Source organism: Tursiops truncatus, chromosome 18 (assembly GCF_011762595.2).
Source record: "Tursiops truncatus isolate mTurTru1 chromosome 18, mTurTru1.mat.Y, whole genome shotgun sequence".
Classification (NCBI taxonomy): Eukaryota; Metazoa; Chordata; class Mammalia; order Artiodactyla; family Delphinidae; genus Tursiops; species Tursiops truncatus.
This window is the reverse complement of record NC_047051.1, coordinates 75,832,033-75,859,721: the sequence shown is the minus strand read 5'-3', so window position 1 is coordinate 75,859,721 and position 27,689 is coordinate 75,832,033. Positions and strand designations below refer to the sequence as shown.

Sequence of the window (27,689 nt, the reverse complement as noted above, 5' to 3'; positions counted from 1 at the left end):
TGTGTGCTCAGCACCTGGAACTGGGCACACAGTAGGTGCTTTTTCTCTCTCCATTGAGGTATAATTTACATGACAATTAAATTCACTAATTTTAAGTGTACAGTTTTATGAGTTTTAACAAATGTATATAATCAGGTAATCACCACCGCATGATTTAGGACATTTCTATCAACACACCCAAATCATGCTTCTGATGCTATTATTATTTTTTAATTTTCAATTGTTCATTGCTTATATATGGAAATACAGTTGATTTTTATATACTGTCATTGTATCCTTTGACCATGCTAAATTTTCCTATTAGTTCCAGCAGATACTTCTGAGATTATTCGGGATCTTCTACACAAGCAATGTCAGTGTGCCCCTTTTTGAGGTGACATTAACTTCGTTAATTTTGATCGCTTGGTTAAGGTGGTGTTTGCCAGATTATTTATTATCAGCATGAACTACTGAATTTTTATTTTATTTTATTCAGAATTTTTATTTTTTATTAACCAGTAGGTTATTTATTACCAGTGTGAATTCACGAATTTTTATTTTATTCATTTATTTTATTTATATTTTATTTTATGTAATAATTTTATTACATTACCCTTTTTTCTATTTCCAACGGAAACATATAAACATACATTTATAAATGTAACTGTACATTTCAATGGGTCACCTAGGAGCCACCTCTAACCTTGTGATGTAGCGATTCTTGCTTCTCACAGAACGTGAGTTCCTTCTCATGGCACCTCCCCTTAGATTTGGGGGAAAAGATCTGTGTAAACTTAGGAAATGAGTACAAATCAGTTACACTCCGCGTCTTCCTTGCTCCTCTATGAGGCTGTGAAGTCTGAGAGGTGGTGCTGCCCCCTGGTGGATTTGTGGGGATAAGAAATAAGAGGGTGGGTGGGGCTCGTCTCGGTGTCCAGGTTCACCGATGCCATCATGATTTGTCTTATAAAGCCTGAAGGACCGGGAGTGAAAGGTGACCAGCCCGCAACGTGGGCGCCCACCGCTTGTCCCTCACCCTTCCCAACATCACCTCCGAATAACATACAGTCGTCCCCCCTCATTCGAGGTTTTGCATGCCTTGCTTTCAGTTACCCTCAGTCAACAAAGATCCGAAAATATTAAAACGGAAAATTCCAGAAATGAACAATTCGTAAGTTTTTTTTTGGCTTGCGTCAGGTCTTCGTTGCTGCACACGGGCGAGCGGGGGCTACTCCTCGTTGCGGTGCGTGGGCTTCTCATTGCGGTGGCTTCTCTTGTTGCGGAGCACGGGCTCTAGGCACGCGGGCTTCAGTAGCTGTGGCTCGCGGGCTCTAGAGCGCAGGCTCAGTAGTTGTGGCGCACAGGCTTAGTTGCTCCACGGCATGTGGGACCTTCCTGGACCAGGGCTCGAACCCGTGTCCCCTGGATTGGCAGGCGGATTCTTAACCACTGCATCACCAGGGAAGCCCCCCCTGTATCTTCTGAGTCCATGAAATGTGGCCAGTGCAACAGAGGAACTGAATTTTACATTTTAATTAACTTACATTTAAATAGGCACATGTGGTCTCCCATGTGGGACAGTACAGACCTAGGACATTAAGAAGCTAAACAAATGGAAAATATTAGGTTAGCTTTGAGCAGGAGAAATTTCAGCGTGTGCTGTATCGTGCACTACACCCAACACTCCAGGTCACATTTCCTCCTGGGATGTTTGCTTTGCAGTTACTTAATATTCACCTGGAGTGCCCTCTGCTGTCTCTAGGATGACTGTGTTTTGAAACGTGGTCAATGTGAGCAATTTCGGATGAACATCAGTTCTATAAACTCTGAAAACTAGCCCAGACTTAACCATCGTTATCAGACAGTGCTGTATTTACGTCTGATCCTTTAGAGGTTATTCAAGCAGAAATTCTGCTGGAGGTAAGTTAGAAATTAACTCAGGAGACAATTATGAAATTTTATCATGGTAGTGAAAGGAACACAGACCTTTCTGGACTCTCGATTCGCCATTGTTTCTGCTAAACCTCTTCTTGGTAGAGATTATACCTTTAGGCCTTGCTAAGAGCTGGTGTCTGACATTAACACTTATATTCTGTCTTAGAGGAAAAATAGCTGGGAAAACCAGGACTAGATTTGCACGGGTCTGAGGCAGATGTGGGCAAAATGGCAGGTGGCCTTTAACATGGGTTCCAGGAATTCAAGTCCAATCCAGGAAGCAGGGAAACCTAATCCTCTTCTTAAGAAGAGGATTAGAACCTCTGTTTGGTTGGTGGGCATAACGATGTTTTGGGTCAGAATCATTTCTCATAGTTGATTCAGGGGCAAGTTAACAAAAAGTGAGAGAGAGAAGCCAGGCAGTATTTATCATCCTTAGGGAATACGGTCCTATTAAATTTAAAAAACATTTGGCATAGTTAACAAATTTATTGGGTAGAAAAAAAACAACGATGCAGTCCAAGTTTGTGGAGGAAAATCATTTGCTTATTCTGTAAGCCACATGCGTCACTAAGTAAAAATCTGAGCATCAAAGTTTTGTTACCCTCCATCTAGGAGACGTGGGGAACAATTAGAAAATGTGAATAATAAGGATGAAGCAATTCACGTGGGCTTAGATCGCCCATAAATACTTTAGAGAAAAGCACAGACCACACTGTTTGCCTTCAACTCAAAAGGCCAGAGGAATGAATTCAACGTAGGCGTGCTTTATTAGAGCAAGAGGAAGTAGCAGCTTTGCTTCTGTGGAGATTAAGAGACATTCCAGGTCACAGGCTTAGTGCCTGAGCAAGTTTCTAACCTGGGCCATCATGATATGGTTATGGTGTTGTTTTAATTAGAGGTTTGTAAGGCAGAACAAATATGTCGGAGGCTACTTAATTCACTTCAACAAACAGGTACTAATTCTTTACGTGCACAGGGCACCTGCAAGGTGCTGGGGCCAGTGTAGATCAGGTGGACCCACAAAATACAAACAGGGTGCCCAGTGCCACAGCTGGGAGGCTGGGCACTGCTGGGAAACGAGGAAGAAGAGGCAGTGGGGGGGACCTGCCCAAGAGCCACCTTCTTCCTGCTTGGCACAGGTGTGATGCTGTCACTTTACTTGGAATGGCGGCTCTCTCCCCAGGTCTGAAGGTTGATCCGGACTGATCTAACCTGGCACTGTGACCCCACTTCCCTTGGTAGGGTTTATGCATGAGCAATGCCATCCTGGCCACTAGGCTGTGAGGCAGGTTTCGAGGAGTGGGTTCTATGCTCTTAAAGAGGCAAAGCGGGTAGTCCAGTCTGTACACGTACCTGGACCTGGGGAAGCCGTCTCGGGGCCCTGAGGTCATCTTGCCTGAACCTGAGCCAATATTCGGCAGAGGCGGGGAGAGCGATGGAGAGCCCGGGTCCCAGCGATGCTGAGTTGGGCAACACTGGGCTCCCCAACATCTGAGGTACTAGGGCTTTTATCTGTTTTTTTTTTGAGGGGGTAGGGAACCTAACACTGTGTTGCTGCTGAAGAAGATGAGACCCAGACACTAAAAAGCAGCAGAGCTGGCGTCTGGGTGTGATCTACCCTACCCCACACCGGTTAATTTATACCTCTAGCCCTTCTGAGGCTCACCTTTCTCAGCCAAATAATAAAATATATATTAATTCGTGGGAAAAAGTAGGTCTTAGATGCTGCACCAGGGGGTCAGTATCACAGGTAGATTTTTCTTTCTTTGGGTTGACTTCACTTTTGTACTGTGTCAAACAGCCAACAGACAAGATTCAAAGGGCAAGTACTTTGTTTGATCTCTAAGCAGCCTGTTCTCCAGTGTTGGAGGGACACTGAGAAGAGGCCCGGAGATAGTCAGGCTGGCAGAGGTGAGGGGCAGAGCGCTACCATCAACCACAGGCCTGCTGGTGTCGACGCAAATAATCAGTAAACAATCTACAAGAAGAATAGAAGAGTTTTATTTAAGCCAAACTGAGAACTAGCCCAGAAGCCCTCTTCCCAGATAACTCTGAGAAACTGCTCCAGGGAAGCACGGTTGCCAGCACAGTTTTATATCTTGTCAGAGCAAAGCACCTTAAACAAGTCCAGGATACATTTCAAGGAAAAACACACAGAGATCAGCATGTACACAGCGAGTCAGCGTGGCCCTAGACCTGGGAAGGGAGTCTTATCATCAGAGCATGACCAGCACTGACATCGCAGGATGGGAGGCAATTAAGCTTCCTTTTTCTTTTTCTTTTTTTTTTTTTGTGGTACGCGGGCCTCTCACTGTTGTGGCCTCTCCCATTGCGGAGCCCAGGCTCCGGACGCGCAGGCTCAGCGGCCATGGCTCACGGGCCCAGCTGCCCCGCGGCATGTGGGATCCTCCCGGACCGGGGCACGAACCCGCGTCCCCTGCATCGGCAGGCGGGCTCTCAACCGCTGCGCCACCAGGGAAGCCCAAGCTTTTTTTAACATGGACATTTTTTACTTCCGGTCAATGTGCCCTTTTCTTTACCAATTAAAGCAGATGTACAATGTGTGTCTGATAGGCCACAGTCAGGCTGGTTTAGTTAGCATAAGATTCAAGTTAACTCGTGCATAAGCCAGAATGACTTCCCTGCATCTCAATATGTGGACATTTTTACCACTGATCTCAAGGACAGTGCGATCAATGCTGCCCGGCTACTAATGACGCTGGTATTTGCAAACAGGCTTCTGCTCCTACCCAACAAGGGGGAGACAGGTCTGACACACCCATATAAAGACAGCTCTGCCCTGATACGGCAAGTCCCCTACATACGAACCCTCAAGGTGCGAGCTTTCAAAGATGCGACCGTGCGCTCCAGCAACCTCAGGCGTGAGGGAAACTGCAGCTCGCCCTCCGTCTCCTGTTGCTGAGGATCCTTCAGCTCTACCCTCTCCCACCTCCTCTCCCTCCTCCAGTCAGTAACTCTTCTTGCCTGTTCTCTCCAGGCCAGCCCCCGTATGCCAACTGTTGTACTTTTCAAGGTACTGTACTGTAAGATTAAAAATGTTTTCTTTATTTTTTGTGTTTGTTTTTTATGTATTATTTGTGTGAAAAGAATTACAAACCTATTACAGTACAGTACTATATAGCAGATTGTGTTAGTTGGGTACCTAGGCTAACTGTGTTGGACTTATGAACAAATTGGACTTACGAACGCACTCTCAGAATAGAACTCGTTTGTATGTAGGGGACTTACTGTACACCCTCCTGGACACCAGGCCCCTGGGACAGCACACACTCCTCTGATTTTACCTCAATGTCCATCTTCAGGCTTCCAGAACACCTCCGAGTACGTATTGTAGTTTCCCTTTGCTACTCCTCACGTTAGACGCTTGGGCCTTTGAGAAGAACTCTGTCCAAGCCCAGAAACGTGCTGTTGGCTTCTTGTCCTGTTGCTGTCTTTCCTGTTCCGGACAACCTGTCTTTGGATTTTCTACAAAATACTGCTTTCTGTGGTCTGTGACACATCTCCCTGCAGTTAAAAGCTCTATTAACAGGTTCAACTGGGACTCCTTGGAAAAATGCTGTCTTTTCCCAATGTTGAGATTTTCTTCCTTTAAATCTCATTTCTAGTAATATTTAGAAGTAACCATCTTTTTGGGTGAGAAGGCTGCACTTGTCGCTTAACTAAATGCAGAACCACACCCATTGGGTGTTTATAACTTAGTACACAGGTAAGGATGAGTCTAGCCTCCAAAAGAAGCGTTAGGAGCCAGATTCTGTGTCCAGGTGTTAGAAAGTAAACAGTGATGTTTCCAGAGTTGAATTGCTCTTCTCTGGGGCCTCACGGGACTGATGTTAGAAGGAATACCCTGCCCTGTGAAAGCACAGGGTAGAGTCAGCGTGGGGCTTACAAGGGTGTGTTTGCCCTTGGGACCATTTTACCAACAGCCCAGGTGTGGCGGGCAGATTGACTTGGGCCCATGATCCCGCCACCGGGGTCACCCCCTGTGGGATCCCGACCCCTTGAGTGTGGGCGGAACTGTGACTTGCTTCTAACCAGTAGAATGTGGCAGAGGGATGGGAGCCCTCTTCCATGACCACGTAACATAGATGTGTCTTCATCCCCCAGCAGACCCCAATGTCCCTCTCCCTTACCAACCGATGACAGAGCTGCATTACGGATAGTCCCACAGGGCAAGTAGCTGACGATGGTCTCAGGTAACGGACAGAAAGAAACGGAGGCCCTCGGTCTAATGGGCCACAAGGAACCAAATCCTGCAACAGCCATCTGAGCTGGGACGTTGGTCCCTCCCTGTCCAGCTCAGGTGGGACCCCAGTCCTGGCCTGATTACAGCCTGTGACAGACCCTGGAACATAATGTCCTTGGTTCATCCATGCTGTGGCGTGGGGCAGAGTCTCCTTCCTTTGAAGGCTGAGCAGTATTCCCTTGGACGGTTATGCACTCTCTTTTCTCCTCTACTGATGGGCACTTGTGTGCTTAGCTCCCGGGCAATAATGACACTTGGTCTCCGTTGCTAACAATCTTAGCAGGGAGTAGGGCAAGTCCACTTATAATGCTTTCCGAATTTTAGAATATTTTCATTACTCCGAAAAGAAATCCGTGCCCATCAGCAGTCACTCCATATTCCACGACCCCTCCCCGAGCCCCTGGTCACCACTAATGGACTGTCTGTCTCTATAGATGTGCCTGTTCTGGATATTTCATAAAAATGGAATGAATATGTGGCCTGATTTCTTTCACGCAGCTGCACGTTTTCAAGGTTCATCCAGGGTGTAGCATGTGTCACTGCTTCATTCCCTTTTATGACTGAAAAGCACTCCATCTTGTGGATAGACCACGTTTTATTTATCCATTCATCCATTGGTGGACATGTGGTTTGTTTCATTTTTTGGCTACTATGAATAATGCTGTGTGAATATTCATGTACAAGATTTTGTGCTTGTACATATGTCTTCAGTTCTCTCGGGGAAGTACCTTGGAGTAGAATTGCTAAGTCAAATGGTGGTTCTGTGCCCTTTTAGGAGAATTTTGGGTATGCTTGTCAACTTCCATAAAATATATGTTGCTATTTTGATTAGAATTGCATTGACTTTAAAAATGAATTTGAGGAGACCAGAGGGCAGACAGCAGAAGCAAGAAGAACTACAATTCTGCAGCCTGTGGAAGGAAAACCACATTCACAGAAACACAGACAAAATGAAAAGGCAGAGGACTTTGCACCAGATGAAGGAACAAGATAAAACCCCAGAAAAACAACTAAATGAAGCAGAGATAGGCAACCTTCCCGAAAAAGAATTCAGAAAAATGATAGTGAAGATGATCCAGGATCTTGGAAAAAGAATGGAGGCAAAGATCGAGAAGATGCAACAAATGTTTAACAAAGACCTAGAAGAATTAAAGAACAAACACCTAGAAGAATTAAAGAACAAACAGACAGAGCTACAATAACTGAAAAGAAAATACACTAGAAGGAATCAATAGCAGAATAACTGAAGCAGAAGAACGGATAAGTGACCTAGAAGACAGAATGGTGGAATTCACTGCCACAGATCAGAATAAAGAAAAAAGAATGAATAGTAATGAAGACAGCCTAAGACACATCTGGGACAACATTAAACACAGCAACATTCACATTATACGGGTCCCAGAAGGAGAACAGAGAGAGAAAGGACCTGAGAAAATATTTGAAGAGGTTATAGTCAAAAACTTACCTAACATGGGAAAGGAAATAGCCACCCAAGTCCAGGAAGTGCAGAGAGTCTGAGGCAGGATAAACCCAAGAAGAAACATGCCAAGACACATAGTAATCAAATTGACAAAAATTAAAGACAAAGAAAAATTATTGAAAGCAACAAGGGAAAAATGACAAATAATATACGAGGGAACTCCTATAAGGTTAACAGCTGATTTTTCAGCAGAAACTCTACAAGCCAGAAGAGAGTGGCACGATATATTTAAGGTGATGAAAGGGAAGAACCTACAACCAAGATTACTCTACCCAGCAAGGATCTTATCCAGATTCGATGAAGAAATCAAAAGCTTTACAGACAAGCAAAAGCTAAGAGAATTCAGCACCACCAAACCAGCTCTACAACAAATGCTAAAGGAACTTCTCTAAGTGGGAAACACAAGAGAAGAAAAGGACATACAAGAACAAACCCATGACAATTAAGAAAATGGCAATAGGAACATACATATCGATAATTACCTTAAACAGGGATGGGTTAAATGCTCCAACCAAAAGACACAGGCTCGTTGCATGGATACAAAAACAAGACCCATATATATGCTGTCTACAAGACACCGACTTCAGACCCAGGGACACGTACAGACTGAAAGTGAGGGGATGGAGAAAGATATTCCATGCAAATGGAAATCAAAAGAAAGCTGGAGTAGCAATACTCATATCAGATAAAATAGACTTTAAAATAAAGAATGTTACAAGAGACTAGGAAGGACACTACATAACGATCAAGGGATCAATCCAAGAAGAAGATATAACAATTATAAATATATATGCACCCAACATAGGAGCACCTCAATACATAAGGCAAATGCTAACAGCCATAAAAGAGGAAATCGACAGTAACACAGTAATAGTGGGGGATTTTAACACCTCACATACACGAATGGACAGATCATCCAGACAGAAAATTAATAAGGAAACACAAGCTTTAAATGACACAATAGACCAGACAGATTTAATTGATATTTACAGGACATTCCATCCAAAAACAGCAGATTACACTTTCTTCTCAAGTGCACATGGAACATTCTCCAGGACAGAACACATCTTGGGTCGCAAATCAAGCCTCGGTAAATTTAAGAAAATTGAAATCATATCAAGCATCTTTTCCAACCACAATGCTATGAGTTTAGAAATCAATTACAAGGAAAAAAAACGTAAAAATCACAAAGACGTGGAAGCTAAACAATATGTTACTAAATAACCAAGAGATCACTGAAGAAATCAAAGAGGAAATCAAAAAATATCTAGAGACAAATTACAATGAAAACACGACGATCCAAAACCTATGGGATGCAGCAAAAGCAGTTCTAAGAGGGAAGTTTATAGCAATACAAGCCTACCTCAAGAAAAAAGAAAAATCTCAAATGAACAATCTAACCTTACACCTAAAGGAGATAGAGAAAGAAGAACAAACAAAACCCAAAGTTAGTGGAAGGAAAGAAATCATAAAGATCAGAGCAGAAATAAATGAAATAGAAACAAAGAAAATGATAGCAAAGGTCGATAAAACTAAAAGCTGGTTCTTTGGGAAGATAAACAAAATTGATAAACCTTTAGCCAGACTCATCAAGAAAAGAGGGAGAGGACTCAAATCAATAAAATTAGAAATGAAACAGGAGAAGTTACAACGGACACCACAGAAATACAAAGCATCCTAATAGACTACTACAAGCAACTCTATGCCAATAAAATGGACAACCTGGAAGAAATGAACAAATTCTTAGAAAGGTATAACTGTCCAAGACTGAACCAAGAAGAAATAGAAAATATGAACAGATCAATCACAAGTAATGAAACTGAAACTGTGATTAAAAATCTTCCAACAAACAAAAGTCCAGGACCAGACGGCTTCACAGGTGAATTCTAGCAAACATTTAGAGAAGAGCTAACACCCATCCTTTTCAAACTCTTCCAAAAAATTTCAGAGGAATTAACACTCCCAACCTCATTCTATGAGGCCACCATCACCCTGATACCAAAATCAGACAAAGATACTACAAAAAAAGAAAATTACAGACCAATATCACTGATGAATATAGATGCAAAAATCCTCAACAAAACACTAGCAAACAGAATCCAACAACACATTAAAAGGATCGTACACCGTGACCAATTGGGATTTATCCCAGGGATGCAAGGATTCTTCAATATATGCAAATCAATCAATGTGATACACCATATTAACAAACTGAAGAATAAAAACCATATGATCATCTCAATAGATGCAGAAAAAGCTTTTGACAAAATTCAACACCCATTTATGATAAAAACTCTCCAGACAGCAGGCATAGAGGAAACCTACCTCAACATAATAAAGGCCATATATGACAAACCCACAGCAAACATCATTCTCAATGGTGAAAAACTGAAAGCACTTCCTCTAAGATCAGGAACAAGACAAGGATGTCCACTCTTGCCACTATTATTCAACATAGTTTTGGAAGTCGTAGCCACAGCAATAGAGAAGAAAAAAAATAAAAGGAATACAAATTGGAAAAGAAGAAGTAAAACTGTCACTGTTTGCAGATGGCATGATACTATACACAGAGAATCCTAAAGATGCCACCAGAAAACTACTAGAGCTAATCAATGAATTTGGTAAAGTTGCAGAATACAAAATTAATGCACAGAAATCTCTTGCATTCCTATACACTAACAACGAAGGATCAGAAAGAGAAATTAAGAGAACAATCCCATTCACCATTGCAACAAAAAGAATAAAATACTTAGGAATAAACCTACCTAAGGAGGTAAAAGACCTGTACTCAGAAAACTATAAGACACTGATGAAAGAAATCAAAGATGACACAAACAGATGGAGGGATATACCATGTTCTTGGATTGGAAGAATCAATATTGTGAAAATGACTATACTACCCAAAGCAATCTACAGATTCAATGCAATCCCTATAAAATTACCAGTGGCATTTTTTACAGAACTAGAACAAAAAATCTTAAAATTTGTACGGAGACACAAAAGACCCGGAATAGCCAAAACAGTCTTGAGGGAAAAAAACGGAGCTGGAGGAATCAGACTCCCTGACTTCAGACTATACTACAAAGCTACAGTAATTAAGACAATATGGTACTGGCACAAAAACAGAAATATAGAGCAGTGGAACAGAATAGAAAGCCGAGAGAAAAACCCATGCACCTATGGTCAAGTAATCTATTGCAGAGGAGGCAGTGATATCCAATAGAGAAAAGACAGTCTCTTCAATGAGTGTTGCTGGGACAACTGGACAGCTATATGTAAAAGAATGACATTAGAACACTTCCTAACACCATACACAAAAATAAACTCACAATGGATTAGAGACCTAAATGTAAGACCAGACACTATGAAACTCTTAGAGGAAAACATAGGAAGAACAGTCTTTGACGTAAATTACAGCAAGATTTTTTTTGATCCACCTCCTAGAGTAATGGAAATAAAAACAAAAATAAACAAATGGGACCTAATGAAACTTCAAAGCTTTTGTACCACAAAGGAGACCATAAACAAGATGAAAAGACAACCCTCAGAATGGGAGAAAATATTTGCAAACGAATCAATGGACAAAGGATTAATCTCCAAAATATATAAACAGCTTATGCAGCTCTATATTAAAAAAAAGAAACAACCCAATCCAAAAATGGGCAGAAGACCTAAATAGACATTTCTCCAAAGAAGACATACAGATGGCCAAGAAGCACATGAAAAGCTTCTCAACATCACTAATTATTAGAGAAATGCAAATCAAAACTACAATGAGGTATCACCTCACACCAGTTCAAATGGGCATCATCAGAAAATCTACAAAAAACAAATGCTGGAGAGGGGAGGGTGTGGAGAAAAGGGAATCCTCTTGCACTGTTGGTGGGAATGTAAATTGATACAGCCACTATGGAGAACAGTATGGAGGTTCCTTAAAAAACTAAAAATAGAATTACCATATGACCCAGCAATCTCACTACTGGGCATATACCCAGAGAAAACCATAATTCAAAAAGACACATGCACCCCAAAGTTCAATGCAACACTGTTTACAATAACCAGGTCATGGAAGCAACCTAAATACCCATTGACAGAAGAAAGGATAAAGAAGATGTGGTACATGTATCCAGTGGAATATTACTCAGTCATAAAAAGGAATGAAACTGGATTATTTGTAGAGACGTGGATGGATCTAGAAACTGTCATACAGAGTGAAGTAAGTCAGAAAGAGAAAAACAAATATCGTATATTAACGCATATATGTGGAACCTAGAAAAATGGTACAGATGAACCGGTTTGCAGGGCAGAAATAGAGACACAGATGTAGAGAACAAACGTATGGACACCAAGGGGGGAAAGTGGTGGTGGTGGTGGTGGGATGAATTGGGAGATTGGGATTGACATGTATACACTAATATGTATGAAATAGATAACTAATAAGAACCTGCTGCATAAAAAATAAAATTCAAAAAAAAATTAATTTGAGGAGAGTAGACACCTTCATCATTTTCAGCTTTATTTCATGCGTAAGTCATAACATGACTCTCCATTTATTTGTATCTTTGAAAATGTCTTTCAACAATGATTATACTTTTCTCCATAAAAGTCTCATATATCCTGTATTATATTTATTTTTGGTAACTTTTGATGTATGAATAATGGCATCTTTTTCTATTCCATTTTATAAATATTTATGGTTGATGATAACATGCTATTGAGTTTTTTGTAGCATAGATATTACTTCCAACAAAACCATTATTTCTCTGTCAATTATCTCAGATTTTCTATATATGCAATTATATCATCTCCAGATAATAACAAGATTTGTATCTTCCTTTCCAGTTTCTGTTAACTCTTAGTTTTCCTTTTTTCTTGCTGTATTTGCCAGGATGCCCTTAAAGAATCATAGGGGTTATAACAAATGACCTTGCCTTACTTTTACTTGAATGGAAATGCTTTTAAAGTTAAAATAGGAAGTGTGATGTTTGCTTCTGAAAAATACCTTTTTCTTCAGGGTAAGGAAAATCCCTTTGATTCCATGTTTGTTAAGACTTTTTTAAAAAAAAATCACAAATGATTATTGAGTTTTATCAGACAATATTTCTGTAACTGTTAAAGTGATCATATGTTTTTTGTCCTTTATTCTATTATTGCAGGGGATTACAATACATCTTCTGATTCACAACATATTGTAATCCTGGGCTAAACTACCTTGTCATGGTGCATTAGTGTTTTTATACATTGCTGAATTTCCTTTGCTGATACTTTATTTATGAGTTTACACCTATAGTCACAAGTGATATTGGTCAATAGTTCACATTCCTTGTACTCTGTATTCAAGCCTATACCAGCCTCACAAACTGATTTGGGTAATTTCCCCTCTTTTTCTACTTTTTCATATAGTCTATATGAAATATGAGTTAGCTGTCTTTCCGAGGCCAAGCTTGGTATCTTTTGATTGAGGGTGACTTTTGACTACTGGCTTAATTTTTTTAATTATTAGTTTATTTATAGTTTCCATTTTTTATTCAGTCAACTTTAGCAGTTTTTACAGAAAATCATTTATTCATCCAAGCTTCCAAAATATTAGTATAAAACATGTATAGTATTCTTATTATTTTAAATTTAGTCTGTAGGCATATCACCCTTTCATCCTATATCTAGTTTATTTGTGATTCTTTCTTCTTTGTCAGTCTTACTAGAGTTTGAAGTATTAATAATCTTTTTTTTAAACTGGATTTCAGTTTTATTCACCCTTTCTATTGCTTCTTTGATTATACTTTTATTAATTTTTGCTATTTTTAATTATCTTGTGATTAAAAAAAATTACTTTCTGTTCCTTTTTCAACTTTTAAAAAGAAACCTCTTTTTTTTTCCCCCTCTTTGGCCATGCCATGAAGCATATGGGATCTTAGTTCCCCGGGATTGAACCTGCGCCCACTGCATTGGAAGCCCAGAGTCTTAACTGCTGGACCAGCAGGGAAGTCCCAAAACAAACTCTTAAGTTAGTTCTCTTAAATGTTTCTTCTTTTTAATAAATGCATTGAAGGATATAAATTTGCCTCTAAGTATGGCCTTTGCTGCATCACACAAGCTTTAATAAACTGCCCATTGACGTTCAGTTCTAAATATTTTGTGATTCTCCACTATACTTTCTTCCATAATTCATGAGTGTTTCATTCTAAGCTACAAACATTTAGGTTTTCAAACTCTCTTTTTATTGTTTGTTTTCAACTTAATTGTGTTTTATTTGAAGGCTGTGGTAAGAATAATTTAAATTCTTTGACAATTGTTGATATTTCCATCAAGACTTAGTACAGATACATTTTTGTAAATGTTCCATTTCACACACATCATTTAATTGTCATAAAACCCCATGAGAAAAGGAGAGTAGGCAATGACTTCATTTCCAGATGAGGAAATTATGCATTAAGTATACCCAGAGCCTTGCCCATGGTCACATATTAATTGAAAGAGAGAATAAAGATGGAAGTCCATACTTTCTTCATTAAAATTTCTCTCAACTGATTTTCTTTTAATTAAAAAAAAAATTTCCCTCAACTGTTTACAGCAATACCCCTTCCGGATGAGCATGGACAGGGCAAGTATCAAGGTAGTGTTACATTTACACTTTGCATTTGATGTAAAAAGCAAAACAAAACAAAACACAACACTGCATCTAAGGACTTCCCTGATGGTCCAGTGGTTAAGACTCCAAGCTTTTGCTGCAGGGGACACGGGTTCGATCCCTGGTGGGGGAACTAATATCCCACATGCCACAGGGTGTGGCCAAAACCCAAAACCAACCAAACAAAAAACCACATGTATCACTTTTGTAACTTTATCGTGTTAGACGACAAAAAGTTAATGAGTAATTTAAAAGATCGAACTGGCTTTATTGAACGATTCATGAACCCAGCAGCAGCCCATCTAGCAAGCAGAAAGTAGCTTCATTGAGCTGCAGGAAAGGAAAGGGTTTTAAAGGTGGCAGGGAGTGGGGGAGGGAGGATTATTAACAAAGAATGCATTGTTGGAGGTGAGGTCACCCTTCTGGGGCGGGGTGGGGGGGGATTGGAGTGGGTCTGTCAGTCAGATTACCCCCTAGTGCTGACCAGGAAATGCCAGGTTGGTCGGTTAAACATCACATTCCAGGAAAAGCTGAAACTATTTGGGTTAGGTATTAAGTCTTGATCTACTGCCTTGGGGCCTAACACGATTGATTCCTTTTTAGGCCTATAGTTTCCTTCGTAACCGATGGAGGTGTGTGTGAGGAAGGGAGGAGACGGCCATCCTTCTCCACTTCGACATCCCCTACAAGATTCGTGCTGAGGTTGGCTCCAGAAGGGTCCTCAGGGCTCTGGAAGGATTCACCCTCTCCTTGAACCTGGGTAAGGGAGGGTACTACCCCCCATCGCCAGTAGAGGGCGCAAGAAGCTGCCACGGGGATTAGTGTTTGGGGAGCTTGGGCTGCTCTCGGTGACTCTCAACTGTCTCCCCACGTTACAATCATCTGCGGGGCTTTTAAAAAATAGTACTACCTGTGCAAAAATCTGAATAGTCATTTCTTTTTTTTCTTATTTCTTTTTTAATGCGTTTATTTATTTATTTTTGGCTGCGCTGGGTCTTCGTTGCTGTGCGTGGGCTTTCTCTAGTTGTGGCGAGCAGGGGCTACTCTTCGTTGCGGTGCGCGGGCTTCTCACTGCGGTGGCTTCTCTTGTTGCGGAGCAGGGGCTCTAGGCACGCGGGCTCAGTAGTTGTGGCTCATGGGCTGAGTTGCTCTGTGGCATGTGGGATCTTCCCGGGCCAGGTATCGAACCCATGTCCCCTGTATTGGCAGGCGGATTCTCAACCACTGAGCCACCAGGGAAGTCCTGAATAGTCATTTCATCAAGGAAGATCTACAGACAGCAATAACACCCACGAAAATATGCTCAACATCCGCAGGGAAATACGAACCGAAACCAGAGTGCGGTTCCCCTGTGTACCCACGAGAATGGGCACAATTTAAAAGACCGAAGAACTTAGAGCTCTCAACCACTGCCAGTGGGAACATAATTGCAAGAAGCACTTGGGAAAGCAGTTTGGCATTTTTTAAAAAAGTTAAACATGTACCTACCGTATGATCCATTCAATTTCCAGGCTTTTACCCAAGATAAATGAAAGCACATGTCCACACCAAGACTTGTATGGACGGTCACAGCAGCTCTATTGTAGCAGCAGAGTGGAAACTACCCAAATACCCGACAGGTGAATGGAGAACAAATGGTGGGCTATCTATGCAGTGGAGGGCGGGGCAGGAGGGTGACAAGGACACAAGGAGGGTTTGGGGTGACGGACATGTTCATTATCTGGATTGTGGTGACGGTCCCACCGCTGAACACATTTGTCAAACTTCTCCAATTGTGCACTCAAGAAATGTACCGTGAATTTACCAAAGTAGCTCACAAAAGCTCAAACACCAGCGATTTCATATGCTTCAACCTACATTTTTAATATTTTCACCCTCATCGAGCAGTAGTTGTTAAGAATTGTTGTAGAAGTGCTGAGCAAAGTCCTAAGAACAGTGACACTTCAGAATATCAGCACTGCAATGTGGCACTGTAAACACACTTCACTAACCATACTTTTCCTCCACCCCCACTCCCAAAGCCAGTAAATACTCTGAATGGTGCAAGGAAATATAACCGCAGTTAAAAGTAAGCAATGAATTTTAAGTTGTTCGTTTGGTCCTTCCCATAAACGTCCATCCCATTTTCCCAGGTTCAAATTTAAGTTTAAGTTTAGATCTGCTTTTTCTCTTCTCAAAAGTAATGTGTATTCATTATAGAAAATATGAAAAATACAGGAAAACACAAACAAGACAATAAAAATTAAGTAGAACCCCACTATGTTTGCCCACTTCTTAAAACCTAAGACTCAGTCGGGTGGTAAGTTATTTTTAAAAATTAGCTTCAGGTTATAAATAGTTCTTTACAGTTTCCCTAAATTATTTGAGACCCATGTTAATATTTATTCAAGTAGCTTGAAGTTAGAATTAGTTCCTTAATCATTATAACTCGATCTCTTATGGAAATGTTTGTCCAGTGGTGCAATAAAAAGAACTTGCTCATGGAAAGAATAAAAAGCAATTGGAATGCAGATCTGAGCCTCTCTCCTCGCTGACTCTCAGATATGGTTCTAAAAGATTAGTGCCTGGAAAAAGATTTTCTCGTTCTGTCTTCTAATATACAGTTACCGATGGTCAGTTAGAGCCAGACAAATAGAGAATTAAATCAAATAAGAGGGGTAGAAGACAAGATAAATACGGCAGCCCGGGGATGGACCGAAAATCCGATAAGCTAACATATGAAAATAGTTGAGAGCCACACTGTGGATGAATTACTGAATATAAATGATGAGAGTCTCAAACCGGAGTTTTAGCGGCACAGTGCCTTTCTTTAAAGATGGGTGACAGCCAACGGGGTAGGGGCAGCCCTCCTACCTCTGGTGGGTTCACAGGAGGAGAGCACTGTTTTCAGATTCCCATCTGTTCCAATTGCAGTCCAAAACTCTAGTAAGCCTTTGGGAAATGAAAACACATTTATTTCCCATGGGTAGTCTAAAAAACATATTATCTTAGTCCGTTCAGGGAGCTATAACAGAATGCTACAGGCTGGATGTCTTATAAACAACAGAAATGTATGTCTCACAGTTCTGGAGGCTGGAGTCCAAGATCAAGGTGCTGGCAGATTCAGTGTCTGGTGAGGCCCAATTCCGCATTTGCCAGACTGTGTCCTCACATGGGGAAGAGGGACGGGAGTTCTCTGGGGTCCCTTTTATAAGGGCACTAATCTCATTCATGAGGGCTCCACCCTCACGACCCAATCTTCCCCCCAATGTCCCAACTCCTAATAGCAACACCATGCATGGGGTTAGGATTTCACAGTATGAATTTGGGGGTGGGGACACAAATATTCAGTCCACAGCAAGTATGTATCGTTAAGCCTTGAAAATGAAAAGTAAATTACAGAACAGAGCTCAGGAATCTTTGCCTGTTTCTACGGGGAAACGCTGAAACTCTGGCCTTCTGGAGGCATCGAGATCTCATTTAGACAACTCATTGAGCCTGGACCAGATGCCCCTGAGGAGTGGTCCTTCTGGTCAAACCCTAAGCAAGGTCTCTGTTAGTCCTGGAGGGACCCACTCAGCCTCACGGAGTGGGTATGAAGAGTATTTTAACCGGAGACAGCTGATGCAGAAAGAAGCCTTTTTGGAGCTTCCTTTATCTGGCTAAAGACAGCACTTTATTCCCTCTTGGGGGAAGGAGACTGACCCCTCACACAGGGATGAGAAATTGCACAAAGAAACATTATCACAGTTGCCACACCTCCCAGGTGTCCCCGTAAAGGCTCATGTGTCTCCCAATAGCAGCCCTTTCTGCCCCTCCCTTTCCCCTACTAAGTTGGTATATAAACCCCTATAGCCAGCGGCTCAGGGAGCCCCTTCATCTGAACAGACGCACATGTGTGTGAGTAAAACTTGCTTTCTTTCCTCCTGTTAATCTGCCTCTTGTTAACTTTTCAGGCCCCCACCACTGACTCAGCGGTCCAGATTTCAAGGGGGTGTCCTGGGGCTGGCAACATGCCCCACGTTGGACCCTGAAGATGGCTGTGTGCTGCCCCATCTCTGTCCACGTGTGGGACTGTCTGATTGTCTCTTCCCTGTAAGGCCTCCAAATCTCATGGTGATGCAATCTAAGAAATTTACAGGAACCATGAAATCTTGAGATTAGACTGAATGGTTGCCTAAGGGTCCAGCTACAGCAGTGGTTTAAAATCCTGAGATGGGCGTCGCCATCCTCCTGTAGCCCCAATACCGTCATTGTTTCTTCTTTATTTTTCAGACCATCAGAAATTCTAGAGTCTTTAAGAAGGTCTGTTTTTACATGCCTACTCTTGTCAGGATTTAGGTTTGATTACAGTGCAGCCCAAGTTCTATTCCAAGGAAAGCTAGGTAACTTTATATGCAACAGAAGTTTCAGGGCACGAAGACTTATAGGATACTTAAATGTATGGCCAATTTATTTAAAAAGCAAACCCCCATACAATGGAATATTACTCATCCATGAAAAGGAACGAAATAGTGCCATTTGCAGAGATGTGGATAGACCTAGACTGTCATACAGAGTGAAGTCAGTCAGAAAGAGAAAAACAAATATCGTATAATATCACTTACATGTGGAATCTATAAAAATGGTACAGATGAACTTATTTGCAAAGCAGAAATAGAGACACAGATATAAAGAACAAACTTATGGACACCAAGTGGGGAAAGGGGGATGTGGGATGATTGTGAGATTGGGATGGACATATATACACTATTGACACTATGTATAAAATATAACTAATGAGAACCGACTATACAGCACAGGGAACTGTACTTAATGCTCTGTGGTGACCTAAATGGGAAGGAAACCTAAAAAAGAGTGGATATATGTACCTGTATAACTGAGCCACTTTGCTGTACGGCAGAAACTAACACAACATTGTAAAGCAACTATACTCCAATCAAAATTTTTTTAAAAAAGCAGACCCCCATGATCAAGGGTAGGTCCTGGGGAGGCTGTGTAGGCAGGAAGGTGAGAAGGCCACGGGATGGATTTTCACAAAGAAGGAAGTGGGAAACAGGGTCAAAGGCCAAAGATGGGTTGGAAGACTGAGTGACCGTTAGATGGGTCACTGGTGATGAAGAGCATGGGGGAGCCGGCTCCTTTTAGGAGGCAGCACGACTCAGCGCTACGGAGCTCTGTGACCGTGGAGAGGACGGAGCGGGAGGGAAGCAGCCTGCACGGCATCCCCGAAGATGGAGCTGAGCGTCCAACCGGGATGAGAAAATGAGTCACGTCCACGGTGGGAAGTGAAATATCCCCAAGTGGGCGTATCCACACGAGACCAGGAAAAGCGATGCTTTCCCAGAGGATGAAAAGCCCTCTCTGCTCCTGTCCTCCGAGATGCCGACAAACGGTGAGCTTGAAGAGGTGACAATGGACGGATGAGCACAGTTTGGAAGACGTTCAAGTACAAAGTTTAAAAAAGTTCAAAAGGCGGATCAGTTACTGAAAAATCAAAAGCAACTAATTTCAGTTCCTGTTCTGTCTGGTTGGAAAAATTCACGTTGTTTCGCAAGAGGAAGTTGAGCTGTTAAACCCGAATATTAGATTACAGGAAAGGACTGAGGAATGTCTGAACGCAGATGATCGCCAGGTCTGGGGCAACGTCAGCAGGGATGTTGACCTGCTGAGCAAACGCTGCCCTGCCTGTGAACAGAGCAGGAGTGGCCCGTCTGCTGATGAGAGACCATGGCCGGAGTCGCTGGTGAGATCAGTCCAGGTGTTAGCAGGGGTGTCAGGCTTGAGCTGCTCAGACACACCTGGGGGGCTTGAGAAAACCCCAGACCTGGGCCCACCCAGAGTTTCTGAGTCAGTGGGTGTGTGGTGGGGTCAGAGAGTTCCTGTGTCTAGATGCCTGGTGCTTTGAGACCTGGGGCCTGGCCCAAGGGATACCCTCCCTGTAACCAGGTTCTAAGACCCGACTAGGACCGCAGGGAACAGCCAGACACCAAGGACCCCAGGCTTAGAGGAAAGCAGAAGAGGCGTCCCGTGTCCAGGAGCGCCCAGGTGAAACCATCCATTCGGAGAGAAAAGGGGCTTCTCCGCCTGTGAGCAGAGATGGAGGTGTGGTGGAAACCAGAGGGGTTGCTCAGCTCACACCCGCACCCATACCTGCACCCACACCTGCACCACACCTGCACCACACCCGCACGCACACCTGCACCACACCCGCACCCACACCTGTACCACACCCGCAACCACACCTGCACCCACACCTGCACCTACACCCACACCTTCAGCCACACCTGCACCCACACCCACACCCACAGCTGAATTCACACTAACACACCCACATCCACACCTGCACCACACCTGCACCCACACCTGCACCCACACCTGCACCTTCAGCCACACCTGCACCCACACCCACAGCTGAATTCACACTAACACACCCACATCCACACCTGCACCACACCTGCACTCACACCTGCACCACACCTGCACTCATACCCACACCTGCAGCCACACCTGCAGCCACACCTGCACCCACACCCACACCCACAGCTGAATTCACACTAACACACCCACATCCACACCTGCACCACACCTGCACCCACACCTGCACTCACACCTGCACCACACCTGCACCACACCTGCACTCACACCCACACCTGCAGCCAGGCCCATGGCCCCAGGGAAGGAGAGGCTGAGGCCTGATGGAGGAAGATGGAGCCCGGCAGCAGTGCTGCCCTCCAACCCTTCTTTCTTTGTCCTGAAGCCCCTTCAAAGTCCTTCTGGGGGCACATGTCCTCCAGGACCAGGTCCCGACTTGGAGATCAGTCAGGAGGCAAGCATAGACCAAGCTGATCTGTTACAGAAACGAGGGAGGAAGACGCACAGCCCTGTGTCCAGACTTCGGCCCACAGGGAGCGCTGTGGCAGTGACAGGGCAGCGGGCACAGGGCTTCTGCCAGCAGCACCAGGATGCCCCGCAGAGCCAGGCCCACCTTGATCTCGCACGTCCAGCCTCCAGAATCGCGAGATGAACGTTTGCCGTTTAAGCCGCCCAGCCTGTGGTACTTGTTACAGCAGCCCGGGCAAACCTATACACCAGGGAAAGGAAGTCAGCCTCTTGTCCCCAAGGGAACTGCGGTCTGTTTGGGAAAAGAAACATAAAGACCAGCATCCCAGACTGAGAGATCCTGCAACCAGCGTTGGGACAGAACAGATGAGCCACAGTCTGGGGGTCTACCTATGGGATCACCCAGATTTGGATCAAGCAGACTAGAGGTAGAAAGAATGGAATGACTTGGAAGAAACCATGAAGGAAGATGCTGTAGTGCTGATCCTGGACCAGTCACGTGATTTGTGGGCAGGAATCATCCTGACATTTCCCTGAAGTGTGTGTGATCGAGGGCAGGGATAGCAGTGTCTATGCAGAGGGCGGAAGCCGGGCAGATGGTGCGGAAGACAGGATCTGTGATCACCCCTCTGTACTGGCTGCCACCACACGCTTTATATTTAACAAGATTCTCTTTTTGTCAGAAATCTACCATTTGGGGAGTCTGTCTTGATTTGACTCCCATTTCTATAAAATTCCATTCAATTTGCTTTGCAGTTTTAGGATAATCTTTACGGTAAGTGGAAAATGAGCTGTTAGAAAGCGACAGTGTTGAATTAGATGGAAATATTTTCTGAAATCTAAGAAGTGGTCTCGGCAGATTGTTGATATAAACTACCAGCCGGTATAGCAGTTATTTGATCATGACAGCTTTGGGTATCTTGTTTTACTCTTTTCAAGCGTTTGAAGAAATTTTTCAATGTTCCCCATTAGGTACCCCTCTCCCCGCAATCTGGGTGTAGATGTTTCAGCCTAACAGTCTTTCTGTAAGTTTGGTTCCCCCAGCAGCCCTGCCAAGGGTCCAGATTCTGAAGCCTGGAATGTTGGGGTGTGAGCCTTCCAGCAGGTGCAGCTCTGGGAGCACAGCTGGGGATCCGGCCCTCAGATCATCAACTTGACTTCTGGGAAGGGAAGAGGATGAAGGGAATTCTAAGAGAAAGAAGAGCAGAAACTCTGGAGTGGGGCGGGTGTTGGAAAATGAAAAGTGAAACAGACTCGATAAACACCCACTATTTCCCGCCCAAGCTGGGGTAAGGTTGGAGTCCCCAAGGGCCTGATTCATCCTGTAGACTGTGGTGGTGCTGGCCAACGGGGTGCTAGTTGAATTGAGGGGGGTCCCACAGAGGAGGGGTTGAGGGACCTGACATTTACTGTGCACCCGCTCTGTAGAAGATCACATGTCATAACAACACCGAGAGGGACAGTATCGTCCACATTTGATAGATGAGGAAACCAAAGTGCATGACGATTAGGAAATATTTGCCCAGAGTCGCTTACTTAAAAAGTGGCCAATCTGGATTTCAGATCTAGCTCTTCTCATGCTCTTTCCTTTCACTCAGCTGACACCAGGCCTTTAGCAGGAAATCTAGTGGATCAGATGGTTATTGAAATGGCCAGAAACTATGCAAGAGAAGTTGGTAGATTTGGTTACTTACAAATAAAAAATAATATTTGCATGTTAAAAAAAATCACCATAAGCAAGGTTGACATAGTTATGTAAACAAATATATACATATAAGCTTTGTATATGTATATATCATAGAAACTTATTTACATATGTTTATAATTTATGCATGTTTTGTATTTATATATATTTGAAATTTATTTACATATAATACACATATGACCCCCAATTTTTAATTTTGAAGACTGTCAAAACTATAGTAGCGCCCTAACTGAAAAATGGACCCGAGTTATAAATAGGCAAGTAACCAAAGAAAAACCACTAATGACCAATAGATTTTTTTTGCCTAATTTCTCTTTTTTTTAATTGAAGTATACAGTTGATTTACAACATTGTGTTAGATTCAGGTGTACAGCAAAGTGTTTCAATTATATATATAAACAAAATATAATTTTTTAAATTTATTGAAGCACAGGAAACTATATTCAATATCTTAATTCTTTCTTCTGGCCTTGCTTCGAGGCTTGTGGGGTCTTAGTTCCCCGACCAGGGATTGAACCCGGGCCACGGCAGTGAAAGCACCAAGTCCTAACCACTGGACAGCCAGGGAAATCCTTTTTTTTTTTTTTTTTCCAATATCTTGTAATAACCTATAATGGAAAAAAATCTGAAAAAGAGTGTATATATATATATATATATATATATATATATATATATATATATATTAGGATACATACTGTTAGGACATAACAGCCCAACCTGCTCTATCCACCCTGAGGGGGGTATCTTCAGCCGCTGGTGGACCATTTCGAGGACAACAGCTTCTATATGAATCACTTTTGTTCTTAAGCAGATGTGGGTTCTGCAGATGTGAACTAAAGGGAGGGGAATCAGTATTTTACGGATGTAAATGTTTGGGACATGGGCCAGATGGCACGGCACAGGGTAAAACCTCAAGATTAGACACATGCCCTTTGCCAAGAGCCAGCTGTGTGACTCTGAGAAAGTTCCTAACACTCTGAGAGATTTATAGGTAATGAACCCAATACATAGTAGGTGACTAATAAATAGTAGTCACTATTTTATGTGGGACGAAGAGGAGATTTCCACAATATTTATAAAATCTCATTAGATATGTTTCAAAATAATTAGTGAGTGACGTTCACTTCTAAGACATCTATTTCATTTATTTTTTAAAAAATTAATTAATTTATTTAGTTAATTTATTATTTTTGGCTGTATTGGGCTTTTGTTGCTGCGCGCAGGCTTTCTCTAGTTGCGGCGAGCAGGGGCTTCTCTTGTTGTGGAACACGGGCTCTAGGCGCATGGGCTTCAGTAGTTGTGGCGCGCAGGCTTCAGTAGCTGTGGCTCACGGGCTCTAGAGCGCAGGCTCAGTAGTTGTGGCGCACGGGCTTAGTTGCTCCGCGGCATGTGGGATCTTCCAGGACCAGGGCTCGAACCCATGTCCCCTGCATTGGCAGGCGGATTCTTAACCACGACGCCACCAGGGAAGCCCTCTAAGACATTTAATGATGAATCCTAAAGTGCATCGGTATTATTCTAGAGCAGCAGTTCTAAATTGAAGGCAATTTTGGCCCAGGGAACACTCGGCAATGCCTGGAGATATTGATTGGTTGTCACAATGGGGGACGTGATGGTGTCACTCCTCCTGTCTAGTAGGTAGAGGCCAGGGGGCAATGCTGAACATCCATTGGACACCTGCCACCACTGAATTATCAGGTCCAACACGTCAGTGTGCTGAGGTCGGGAAGCCTCGCTCTAGTGATGGACGGCTGCTCCTCTAGACCTGAGTAAGATGGATGTGGTACCCACCTGTCCAGATGCTAGCTCCTGGCTCCTCTCTCTTTCCCTCCCTCCGTCTCCTCCTTCTTTTCCCTCTCCCTTCCCACCCCCTCCTACCCTTTTTATTCCACGTCTAATCCACACCAAATACTGTACGTTCCACCTGCAAAATACATCCAGAATGTAAACAACGCTGATCACTCCTCTGCCGCCACGCTGATCCCAGCCACCATTGTCTCTCCCTGATGTCCCTGCACCTGCCATGGCCACCTCAACACGGCAGGAAGGTGTTAGGACACATCATGTCTCTTCTCTGCTCAGAGCCCTCGGGCACCCTTCCACCTGGTTCAGAGTACAAGCCACAGCCCTCATCACGACCACAGGTCCCGATGACCTTCTCTGGCCACTCGCCCCCCTTCCTCATGGGCCTGGTGTCCAGCTCACCTGCTCTGTTCCCTGCTCTGTACTCCCATGGAGCCCACCAGGAAGGCTTCTGTCTCAGGGCCTTTGCACTCACTGCTCTCTGTACCTGAACCCTTCCTCTTCCAGATAACTGCATGTTTAACTCCTAAACTCATTCTAATGCTCCAGAAACTTCACCTTTGCAGACATCCTGTTCAAAACTGAACCCCTGCATCCATCCCCAGGCCTCGCTCTCTATCCACCTTCCCTGCTCAGTTTTTCTCCATCAAACATTTAATAACTGTCTAGGACACTATATATTTTGCTTGTTTATTTTGTTGGCTGTCTTTCTTACTGCTCTAGCCCTAGGTCAGGGCTTAGAGCTTAGCTTCTCAACTCCTATCTGCTGAACAAAGACATGTACATAGCCAGAGTTTGCTTGTTTGTTTGTTTAAGAGGAAAGTACTTTAAAAGATAGAATTGTTCCACAACAAAGTACCTAAAAACTCCCAAACCACTTTGCAAAATCCAACAGAAGCGACCACATTTGCTTATTTCCTTTATTGTAACTGTGGACAGTCCCAGAATTGTTCAGTTTGCATCTATTTAAAAAGGAACTACAGGGACTTCCCTGGTGGTGCAGTGGTTAAGAATCCGCCTGCCAATCCGCGCGCCACAACTACTGAGCCCACGAGCCACAACTACTGAAGCCCACGTGCCTTAGAGCCCATGCTCCGCAACATTAGAAGCCACTGCAATGAGAAGCCCGCGCACCGCACCGCAACGAAGAGTAGGCCCTGCTTGCCACAACTAGAGATATGAAGCAATGAAGACCCAAAGCAACCAAAAATAAATAAATTAATTAAAAAAAAAAGGAACTACATAATTTTCTTGGCCTTGGGCACCTTTCATCTAAGCAATCGGTAAAAGGGTTACCCTGTTAGGTCAGTGGTTTAAATGCAGGCAGAAAAAACACTGCACTCGGGATGAGAGTGGCTAGTTTAAACAGACTTTTAACCTTTTAACTTCTTCCTCAGTCCTACTTCCTGAAAAGGAATCAGTCTTCAAGGCGTTTTATAGGAGTGGTTGAAATTTGATATGGAGACATTCTCCTGGTTAAATTTAGTTTTTCAAAGTGCTGGACAATTAAAAAAAATTTTTTTTTAAACAAACTTGCTGAGTGAATTCCGTCACGTGCCAGGCGGCAGGCTAGGTGCTGCGATCAGCACTGCCCCTCAAATCCTGCTCAGAAAACACCGGTGTTTCAAGTGGGGACAGCTTTCAGCAAACCAACACGTTTATTCAAACACACACTGATCGAGCGGGGACTGCGTTCCAGTTCTAGGCACTTGGGAGACACCAGAGAAAGGCACAAAAAGCCGCGCCCTCATGGGCTTACGTCCACAGGTTTACTGAATGAGGGAGCCGGCCAGAAAGGTCTGGTGAGCTGGGGGATACAGAATTAGCTTAAAAGACGGTCCCCCTCCCTAGGGAAATTTAAACTACCAGAGGAGCGAGGTGTGGAGCAGGGTTGGTGGTGACGTTTGCCCGAAATCCCTTCTGGCCTCACCAGGATGGTGAATTCATCCACTGTGTCCTGACTCAAAGCTTTCTTGAGCAACTATTATGTGCTGGAGACTTCACCAGGCCGAGGGAGGAGCAAAACAGAAACAGTCCCTTCCTCATGCCCCTTACTTTCCAGAGAGGGATACTGCACGGAGAATAAGCAGCGTAACTCTATAATAGAGTGGTGAGAAAATAAAGCTGGGTAAGGACTTGGAGGGAAAGGGGGCGGGAGAGGTACTGTAAAAAGCTTGGGAGGGGGTGGGCAGTAACGGTGGGCAGAGCTCCGATTTGCGGGGCAGGAAACACGGAGCAAGGCAGGAGTTGCGCAAGGCCGGTCCTCCTCGGCTGAGACGCCCTCCCCCCACCCGCGCGCATCTGAGTCTCAGCGCGCCGCCCCCGACTTCTGCAGGGAACCCGAGGACTCGGCGCGGCCTCGGCAAACAGCGCCCCCCGGTGTTCACACTAGAGCATCACCATCGTCTCAAATAAGTACCGAGTCCCACAGGCCGAGTGTGTTAGAAGCATTTCGAGGTTCACTCCATGAAAGAAGGAAGATGGAAAGATTTCATTAGTCGTCATCGCAACTGCCAAAGTCAAATTTTCACTCCCAAGTTTTAAGTGGCGTTGGCTGTCCACTTCTCAAATAGAAAAGAGCATAATCGTCTTCTTGCCAAAGTGAACGAAACAAAACAAAAACGACACTAGCAAGCGCCCCTCCGTTCTAATCACTAACAGTCGGAGGACGGGTCCTCGCAGACCCTCACTCCAGAAAAACTCATTGCGCCCGGCCCCGGGGCCACACTTGCACCCACGGAGGAGGAGAGCCTGGGGGGCCGGGCTGGAGCGTATCCCCCGCGGGACTCTGAGGTCAGCAGGCCCGGGCCGCGTCCCTGCGCTGCGTCCACCCCCGACCCGCCTCCTCGGACGCCGCTCTCCATCCGCCAGCCGCCCCGACCTGGTGCCCGACTTGGCGCTCCTACCTGCCTGAGTCTTCCGATCGCTTCGCGGCGGAAAGCACCGCCCGCCCCGGGGAAAGGTCGCGGGTCCGCCCAGGAGCCAGGTCCACCTGGGCGGGCGGGGTCCAGGTGCGGCGCGCGGCGCGCGGCGCGCGGCGCGGGCGGGACGTGGGGGGCGGGGCCTGAGG

At 44.0% G+C, this 27,689-nt stretch overlaps 1 long non-coding RNA gene across 2 annotated transcripts; it reads right to left on the bottom strand.

The window, feature by feature from the left end:
- Nucleotides 1-1,626: 1,626 nt before the first annotated feature.
- Nucleotides 1,627-27,518, bottom strand: LOC141277081 (uncharacterized). 2 transcript variants are annotated; one of them, XR_012327783.1, is made up of 3 exons: nucleotides 22,648-27,518; nucleotides 17,143-17,220; nucleotides 1,627-15,559 (listed from the first exon to the last, which is right to left on the bottom strand). It is a non-coding gene; the product is annotated as an uncharacterized lncRNA (long non-coding RNA). The 2 variants fall into 2 exon arrangements; XR_012327782.1 differs by having other exon boundaries at nucleotides 1,627-17,220.
- Nucleotides 27,519-27,689: the final 171 nt, after the last annotated feature.